The sequence below is a fragment of the Sus scrofa genome, chromosome 1, assembly GCF_000003025.6.
Source record: "Sus scrofa isolate TJ Tabasco breed Duroc chromosome 1, Sscrofa11.1, whole genome shotgun sequence".
Lineage (NCBI taxonomy): Eukaryota > Metazoa > Chordata > Mammalia > Artiodactyla > Suidae > Sus > Sus scrofa.
The window spans coordinates 190440446-190450846 of NC_010443.5; positions in this window are offsets into that span (position 1 = coordinate 190440446).

Below are 10401 nucleotides of genomic sequence, written 5' to 3' on the forward strand. Positions count from 1 at the left end.
TTATCACAGGCCTGCAGAGGACCCAGGTGCCCTCTTTGAGGAGACTGTGCAATGATTCAGCAGCCTCTCTCACCACAATCTATTCTCAAGCCTGCTACCTGGGCCCCCCGGTTTGGCTTCAGTCCATTCTCTTAAGATAATCCCAGACCTCTCAGATAGATTAGCTGACAGCCAAAGATTCTGCAATGACAGGACTTCCAGCACTTTTCTGCCTCATCCCTCTTTCTCATTTGAGGGGAGAGAGGAGGGCGAGGATATTTACTTAAAACTCGGACTCTCCAACTCCAGGGTGAGAGCTGTTTGCTATCTTTCTTCAGTCCTCCTAAACCGCCCATCCCTTCCGGAGATCGCAACGCCACCAGCCCACCCTTCCTGAGGCAGACTGGCCACAAGCCATCTGAGCAGCAGGTGCTGAGTCTGCTGGGGCTGCCCGGGTCCCTGGACTCAACGGGCACTGTGGAGGTCAAGACAAGGTCACACCGACACTTTCTTCCCGTGTGATCATCTTGCTTCTTGGAAAAGGAATCCTGAGAAACCCTCAGGCTTTATCACCCGGTGCCCTCAGCCCCACACCCACTGTCCCTACTCACCCAAGCTACTCCACACGACCTAACTAAAGGAGCCATGCAGCCTCGAGTGCTTGAGAGGAGGATAACCACTGAGCACTTGCTTTGAGATGCCTTTACCGCAGAAGGGGTTTTCACTTAATAATGGCTAACATTTATTGCATTATGTAGGAAGTCCTCTTTCAAACTCTTTAAGTGTATGTACTCATGCGATGCCCTGTGAGAACTCTCATCTTCACACGGATGGGGAAACTGAGGTATTTAGAGCAATCAAGTAACTCATCTGAAGTCACCTAAATAAAGCAGCAGGGTCAAGATTAGGACCAGGCAGTTTAACTCCAAAATCCCTCATTTTAGCTCAGTTTGTTGAAGTTCCTCTACTGTGGCCAATTTTATTTTTCCCTCTTTTGAGAGCATTGAGAAGAGTAAAAAAGGGTGTAAACCAGCTTTAGCAGAAAGTGCTAAACAAATTGCCAACTGGGCAGGAGGGTATTACTCATCTGGTATCTAGGACCATTTATCAGCAGTGAAATTGTATGATTTGCATGTCAAAGGCCTAGAGCTGCTCACCACCCCCCCCTTAAAGGAACTGGGGCAGGCCAGAATGATGCAATCAGGACTTGGACCTCCTCCCAGAGGAAGAGGAAATAGTCTGGGTCACACCAGATTCTGTAAACCCTGTCTGAATCCCTGGGGTAACCTCTGAGCTGTGGGGGTGGGGGTGGGGCTGTGGGGTTCCAGTCCTTTTTTCTCCCCTTCTGGAGGAGCCTCTTCATGTTTTGGTAACCCACCCTTGCCACCCACCCTGCTGGTAGTGTGGCATCATCAGGAAGGAGGCTTATAGCCTAGGAGCTGCCTAGGCACGTGCATGTTTACATCTACAGAGCTGGTGTAACTTGGTAGCAAAGAGAAGAGCAAAAATAAACACACCCCATTATCATTTACTGATCTTAATTGGGTACACAGTGCCATAAAAAATATTCCAGCCACAGGTTTGGCTTTGACCATATCACCAGCCAATGCTGTCAAGCTCTTGGTTTTCTTTATTCCCAGATTTGGTCATCCTGCTTGCTTAGTCTGGCTGTGTTGACTTAAAATAACTAGACAGCCCACTGTGATTGCCCCTGGCTCCGAGTCACAGTGGGTCCTTCTAATTTTATGTCATCTGAGGATCAGACTCAGATACATCCAGAGACATTTGCAGTGAGACAGTGGAGACATTTGCAGGAGCCCTGTGGTCATGTGTTGCTCTGAACTGAGGTGCGGGTTGGAAAGAACAGGCCCGAGTGCAGCCATAAATGAAGATTTGTCATCTCCCTTCCTTCCCGTGCTTCATTAGTTAAGAGTGCCACCCTTGGCTTCTTCCTGTCCCAGCCACCCCACCATCACCTCTACTTCCCTGTCAGCTGCTCTTTCTCTCCCCACCACACCCTTTATTCCCTAGTGTAATAAGTCCGTTCTGCACTCTCCCTTCCTTATTTGATTTTCAGAGCCCAACCAGTCATAAAGCCAGTTTTTCAAGCACCATACAACATAAAATCCTGATTTGCCTATTTACATTATAACCCAGAATTGGCAGCCGCCTTCCCCTTGCATTTCTGCATCTTTGGCACCACTCTCCCCACCCTGTGTTAGCCACTGCCCTGGTACAGATGCCCCTGAGCAAAACCCTGCCTGTGCCACCTGCCCTGGTTCTGGGAGGCACGACTTAGCAGGAGTGAGCTAGGTGGAGCACAAATCTGTGCCTGGAATCTGTGTCTTAACATGTGTTCTTGGGGAAAAGGTGTAATTTCCCCAGCTTTCTCTCATCCAGCCAGTTCTGTTCAGCCTGCAGCTCAGATCAGAAGAACCTGTGACCACAGGGCTCATTTGTGATTTGGGAGTGGGACTGATACCTGCCTTCCCTATGTTATTACTGCAGGGATTACCTGAGGTACTCCAGGTGAAGCCTGCACCATGGGGGGGGGTAAGGGGGGACATGGAGAATACTTGGTTAGTCATGGTGATAATTACTGTCAGCTATTCCAGAGAGCCAAGGCAAGGTGGCATGTGACATTCCCCAGAAAATGGGCCGAGGGGGACTCCCGTATTCTTCATGCTGCCCATCTTACCTATGGGGGTGCTGAACCAGCTCCAAGTTGGAGGGATCTATACTTTCCTAACTAGTTGACAAGAGAGATTTCTCAGGAGACTTTTTAAAAAACTTCTCCGAGCAAGTTTTGAGTCCATCCTGCCCTGACTGACATGCAGAGTCAGTATGAAGCTTGAACCTGTGCTCCTCACTCTAAGAAAAGATGCTAAGAAGGGTCCACAGTTTTATTAAAAATGGCTCTTTTCTCAAGCCTTTCAGGAATTCTTTTGTTCTGCTGAATTTAACCTGAAGATACATTTAACTCATTTCTGACCAAACAACACAGGGACCACGCCCCAACACCAGCACATGCCAGGAATCCTCTGGACACTCAGCACACCTGTGGACCAGTTTAGACAAGAGAAAATGTGTGTCCAAGAAGCCTATTACATCCTGGTATGCCTAAGGGTTTGAAGCGAATTATAGAACATAGAGCCTTTTCTTCCTGGATTAAGATACCTATGAAGGTTTCTGGTAAACCACAGTCCTGTGTGTTCTTACTAGAACCTGGGATGTAGCACCCTGTCCTCATGCAACACCCAAGACCACCTAGAGCTGCCTTTCTTATGCCACCAAAGCAGTTCTTACCTCACAGAGATCTCATTCTTCTAAAGACTTGGACCATAGCTGAGAGAATTTAGGCTAGACAAAGTGAAGATTGTGTAAGCACTGAATATAGTCAAACATTCAAGTGGTTGTAGAGGTTGAAACTGGAATCTTCTTTGAAGACATTTCAATTTAGAAAACCAGGAATAGTCTAGTAGTCATTTGAGCTGACAAGAGTCAGTAGTGACCTGGATGATCTCTGCAGTTCCTCTTATGCTTTTAAGACTAAAGGCGAACAGAGGGATAGGTTTCAAGACATCAACTCCATACTACTCTTGCCACACACAAAACCTCCATCACTCATATTTCCTCACCATCCATCTCTGTCGAGTCTTCACCCCCAGCACACCCATACACCCTCTCTGCAAGCTCTCTCCATCTAAGCCCCCTGTTAAGCTCACACAAGTCCCTTGTCTCCAAAATCACATGTCCCCATCTCATATGTGGTTGCTCTTCATATTTCTCATGCTTGTTCACACATGGAAAGGAAAAAGGCTTTCTAAAAGCACAATCAGCACAAGATCACAAGAAGGATAAGCCCCCTTCCATCAATTATAACCGAGCACTAGTGAATGAAAGAGAAAGCCACATTCTTTCCTCAAAGAAAATGATTTTCAAGGATACAATAGTCACTGATAAGATATGAAGGTGATAGCAATTATTTAAGTACAAGCAAAATTGCAGAATTATTTAAGTAGTAATTTATGAGCACTGGAAGTGGTGTTAATCACTGTACAGGAGTTCATAAAAAAACAAGTCTTGAAAGTCTTATTTTGATAGTTACTAGAATGGTTGATAAGGCATAGATGGCTGGTTTCACATAGCTGAGTCTCAAAAATATACATAACAAAGTCTTACTTGTGGCCTAGCAAGATTCTATGAACAATGATATCAAAAGTGTGGTGATAAATATATTAGTATCAATCTGGAATAGTGTTCTACAATCTTGAATAACCCCTGCTTCCCTGGGATTAACAGGGAAATTGCATGCCTTCCTTTAGTCTTATTTTGGATTTCAAACACTATCATGGCCAACCACAAAATCTGACAATGAGACAAAGCACTACTTTTTTTATGCCCTCTCAGGAAATTCTGATACAAAAGAGCAAAATGGAGCTTAGAGATAAATTCACTCATGAAAGTAATATTTATTTAGCACTGACTATATATATGGCTGGCATAGTCTTGTGGGTGGGAAAACTACAATGAATTAAAAAAAAAAACCAAAGATATCTGCATTCATGGAATATACATTCTAATCTAGAGATCTTATATTGTTTACACCAAATTTAACCTGCTCAGTGGTAAGGTAGATTTGTGGTCTTGTCTTCCACATAATTGTATTCATGGTACAATGAAGAAATACAAGAAAGAAATATGTGCTGTTGAATGATACAATCAGAGTTGGGTGTCAAACACCCACTTTTTAAATCCAAAGATAATGCTCTTTCTCAGTCTTATGTTGGAACAAATTTAAGAAAGAAATGTACTCCTTCCATGCTGTGGCTTCCTCCAGACCTCTCAGCATGGAAGTTGATTGGTACAAAGGATTCAAGATCTCAAGTACAACTGAAGTTCCCTGGGATTTTGGCTCAAGAAAGGTGATAATTTACTCTACATCCAAAGACAAAAAGAAGCCACAACAAGATGGTAGGAGGGGCACTTTCACAATAAAATCAAGTTCCATACCTATTGGGTGGGTCAGCCACATACTGAAAATAATTCTATCACAGAGGTCCTTACACAGGAGAAAAAAATTAACCCCATGTCAGGCCCTGCATTCTGGGCATCTGGCATTGAGAGGGTAAGTCTGCAGAGAATTTGGCTTTGAAGGCCAGCAAGGCTTGAGTTCAGGAGTTCCAAAGGACTGAGGGAAATAGAGATTCCATTCTTTGAAGATGTACATAATGTTCCTTATGCACTGGGACCCAGGGCAAAGCAATGACTCCATGGAGCCTAGGCCAGACCTACCAGTGGGCCTTGAAAGTTTTCTTCTGAAAGCAAGGGTCAGTTGTAGCTCACTGTGGTGGCAAGAAGACACTAGTGGCAGAGGACCCAGAGAATATTCTTTGGTGACAGCTCTCCCAGAGGTCACCACTTTGGCACTGAGACTGTACCCTACCCAACAGCCTGCAGGCTCCAGTGCTAGAACACCTCAGGCCACAAAACCAGCAGGGTGAGAACACAGCCCCACCCATCAGCAGACAGACTGCCTAAAGTGGCCCTGAGCCCACAGCAGTCTCTAAACACATCCCTTGACACGGCCTTGCTCACCAGAAGGACAAGACCCAAATTGTCCCCCTAGTGAGCAGGTATCATTCCCTCCCATCAGGAAACCTGCACAAGCCCCTGGACTAACCTCACCCACCAGGGGGCAGATACCAGAAGCAAAAGATCCTGCAGCCTGTAGAAGGTAGACCACAAACACAGAGTGTTAGACAAAATGAGACAGCAGAGAAATATGTTCCAGACAAAGGCAAAGAAAACCCCAGAAGAAAAAGCAAGTGAAGTGGAGATAGGCAATCAACCTGAAAAAGAACTCAGAGTAATGATATTAGAGATGATTCAAGATCTCAGAAAAAGATGGAGGCACAGACTGAGAAGATACAAGAAATGTTTAGCAAAGAGCTAGAAGATTTAAAGAGCAAACAGATATGAACAATACAATAAATGGAATGAAAAATACACTAGAAGGAATTAATAGCAGAATAAATGAGGCAGAAGAATGCATAAGTGAGCTGCAAGACAGAGTGGTGGAAATCACTACCACAGAACATAAAAAATAATTAAAAGAAATGAGGACCTCATTAATGTTGTCATCTGGGACAACACTCAATGCACCATATTATAGGGGTTCCAGAAGGAGAAGAGAAAGAGAAAGGTCATGAGAAAATATTTGAAGAGCTGATAGACTAAAACTTTCTTAACATGAGAAAGAAATCACTCAAGTCCAGGAATTGCAGAGAACAACATATAGGACAAACACAAAGAGGAACATGCCAAGACACATTAAATCAAATTGACAAAAATTAAAGACAAAGAGAGACTATTAAAAGCAACAAGGGTAAAGCAACAAAGAACATATAAGAGAATTCCCATAAGGTTATAAGCTAATTTGTCAGCAAAAACTCTGCAGGCCAGAAGGGAGTGGCATGATATATTTAAAGCAATGAAAGGGGAAACCTAAAACAAAGAATATGCTACCCAGCACGATTCTCGTTCAGATTCAATGGAGAAATCGAATTTTACAGAGAAGCAAAAGCTAAGATAATTCAGCACCACCAAACCAGCATTACAACAAATGCTAAAGGAACTTCTTTAGGTGGAAAAGGAAAGGCCACAACTACCAAAAAGGAAATTATAAGTGGGAAAGCTCTCCAGCAAAGGCAATCATAGAGTAAAGTTAGGAAATTATTCACACACAAATATATCAAAACCAGCAATAACAAGAGTACAAATGTAGGATATTGAAAATTCATTTGAAATTAAGAGACCAGAAACTTAAAAACAATCTTGTGTGTGCATATATATATGTATGTATTTAAATGCATATATATATATATATATATATATAGGCAGCTATCTCAAAACCTCATGATAACCATAAACCAAAAATCTTCAGTAGATACACACACACACAATCCAAACACAACATTAAAAATATTCATCAAATCATAAGAGAACAGAGGAAGGGAAGAAAAAAGAACTACAAAAACAAAAGCAAAACAATTAACAAAATAACAACACATTTATCAGTAATTACCTGAAATAGAAATGGTATTAAGTGCTCCAACCAAAGACACAGACTAGTTGAATGAAAACAAACAAAGAAAAAACAAACTGTCTACAACAGATCCATTTTAGATCTAGGACACACACAGACTGAAAGAGTGGAGATTGAAAAAGGTACTCCATGAAAAAGGAAAAAGGTACTCCACGAAAAAGGAAATCAAAAGAAGTTGAAGTAGCAATACTCATATCAGCTTTTAAAAGTGGACGGGAGTTCCTGTCATGGCTCAGTGGTTGATGAGGTTACGGGTTCAATCCCTGGCCTCGCTCAGTGGGTTAAGGATCCAGCATTGCCATGAGCTGTGGTGTAGGTCACAGATGTGGCTTGGATCCTGCATTGCTGTGGCTCTGGCATATGCCAGCGGCTACAGCTCTGATTAGAACCCTAGCCTGGGAACCTCCATATGTCACAGAAGCAGCCCTGGAAAGGGCAAAAGAACAAATTTTATATATAGTGGCCTTTAAAGACTGTTATTAAGAGATAGCAAAGGGTACTACATAATGACCAAGGACAATCCAAGAAGATGTATACATTGTGTGTATATGTATACATGGATACATATACACACACACCCAACATAGAAGCCCCTCAATATATAAAGCAAATGTTAACATACATAAAAGGAGATATTGACAGTAACACAATAATAGTGGGGGACTTTAAGAACCCACTTATATCAATGGACAGATCATTCAGACAGGCCTTAAAAACATGTTAGACCAAATGAACTTCATTGATACTTATAGAGCATTCCACTTGAAAGCAGCAGGATACATTTTCTATTCAAGGGCACTTTGAATATTCTTGAGGATAGACAACATACTGGGCCACAAAGCAAGCCTTGGTAAATTTAAGAAAATTGAAATATCAAGTATCATTTACTACCACAACTCTAGGAGATTAGAAATCAACCGCAAAGGAAAAAAAACCTGCAAAAATAAATAAATAAATGGCTAAACAATATGGTACCAAACAATCGATGAATCACAGAAGAAATCAAAGAGGAAATAAAATACCTAGAGACAAATGAAAATGAAAACATGATGATACAAAAGCTATGGGATGAAGCAAAAGCAGTTCTAAGAGGACAGATTATAAGAATAAATCTTATGTCAGGAAATTTTTTAAAAAATCAAATAAAAAAATTTAACCTTGTTCTAAATGAGAAAAAGAACAAAGGCCAAAGTTAGCAGAAGAAATCATAAAGATCACAACAAAAAGAAATGAAATATAGACTAAAAATCAAATGCAAAGATGAAATAAAAACCAGTTCTTTGAAAAGATAAACAAAATTGGTATCTTTAGCCAGACTCATCAACAAAAAGGGAGAGAGTCCAAATCAATAAAATCAGAAATGAAAAATAAATAACTGACAAAAAAGACATATGAAGAATCATAAGTGACTACTACAAGAAAGGGACAACCTAGAAGAAATGAATAAATTCTTAGAAAGGTACACTCTTCAAGGACTGAATGAGAAAAAAAGAAAATATGAACAAATTACCAATAATGAGCCAACAAACAAAAGCTCAGAACCAGATGTTCCACAGGTGAAATCTACCAACATTTAGAGAAGAGTTGACATCAATCTTTCTCAAACTCTTCCAAAAAATTACAGGGGAAGGAACACTTCCAAACTTATTCTATAAGGTCAGCATCACCCTGATACCAAAGCAAGACAAATATTTTAAAAAAGAAAATTATAGGCCAATATTCCTATGAACATAGGTGCAAAAATCCTCCATAAAATACTAGCAAATGGAATCCAGCAATACATTAAAAGGATTGTACACCATGATTAGGTGGGATTTATCCCAGAGATACAAGGATTTTCCAATATCTGCAAATCAGTCAATATGATACAGCACATTAACAAATTGAATACAAACCATAAAATCATCTCAATAGATGCAGAAAAAGCTTTTGACAAAATTCAACAGCGATTTATGATAAAAACTTTCCAGAACGTGGGCATCAAGAAAACCTACTTCAGCATAATAAAGGCAATGTATAACAAACCCACAGCTAACATCACACTCAGCAGTGAAAAGCTGAAAGCACTTCTGCTAAGATCACAAACAAGACAAGGAAGCCCACTCCTGCCACTGTTGTTCAACATAGTTTTGGACGTCCTAGCTATGACAGTCAAAAAAGAAATAAAAGAAATTCAAACTGGAAAAGAAGTAGTAAAACTGTTATTGTTTGCATGTGACATGACACTATACATAGAAAATCCTAAAGATGCTACCAGAAAACTGCTAGAGCTCATCAGTGACTTCAGTAAAGCTACAGGATACTAAATTAATACACAGAAATCTCTTGATCATTTATACACTAACAATAAAAGCTCAGAAAAAAGAAAATTAAGGAAACAATCCTATTTACCATTGCATCAAAAAGAATAAAATACCTGGGAATAAACCTACATAAGGAGGCAGAGACCTGTACTCTGAAAACTATAAGACACTGATGACAGAAACTGAAGATGACACAAATAGTTGGAAAGACCACTCCATGCTCTTAGATTGGAAGAATAAATATTGTCAAGATGATTATACTACCCGAGGAAACCTACAGATTCAATGCAATCCCTATCAAATTACCAATGGAATTTTTCACAGAACTAGGTCAAAGATTTTAAATGGGCATGGAAACACAAAAGACCCCAAACAGCCAAAGCAATCCTGAGAAAGAAAAGTGGAGCTAGAAGAATCAGACTCCCTAACTTCAGACTATCTACAAAGCTACAGTCATCAAGAGAGTATGTTATTTTCACAAAATAGAAATATAGATTAATGGAACAGGACAGAAATCCCAGAAATAAGCCCAAGCATCTATGGTCAATTAATCTACGACAAAGGAGGCAAGAATATACAACAGAGAAAAGGCAGTTTCTTCATAAGTGGTGCTGGGAAAACTGGGCAGCTACATGTAAAAGAATGAAATTAGAACATTATCTAACATCACACACAAAAATAAACTCAAAATGGATTAAAGACCTAAATATATGACCATACCCTCTAAAACTCCTAGAGGAAAACATAGGCCAAAAACTCTGCATAAACTACAGCAATATCTTCTTATATCCACTTCCTAGAGTAATGATAATAAAAACAAAAATAAACAATGTGACCTAGTTAAAAAGTTTTTGCACAGCAAAGGAAACCATGAACAAGACAAAAAGACAACCACAAAATGGGAGGAGAAAATGTTTGCAAACAAAGCATCCAACAAGGGATTTAATCTCCAAACTATACAAACAGCTCACATAGCTCAATAAAAAAAAAAAAAAAAGCAACCCAATCCAA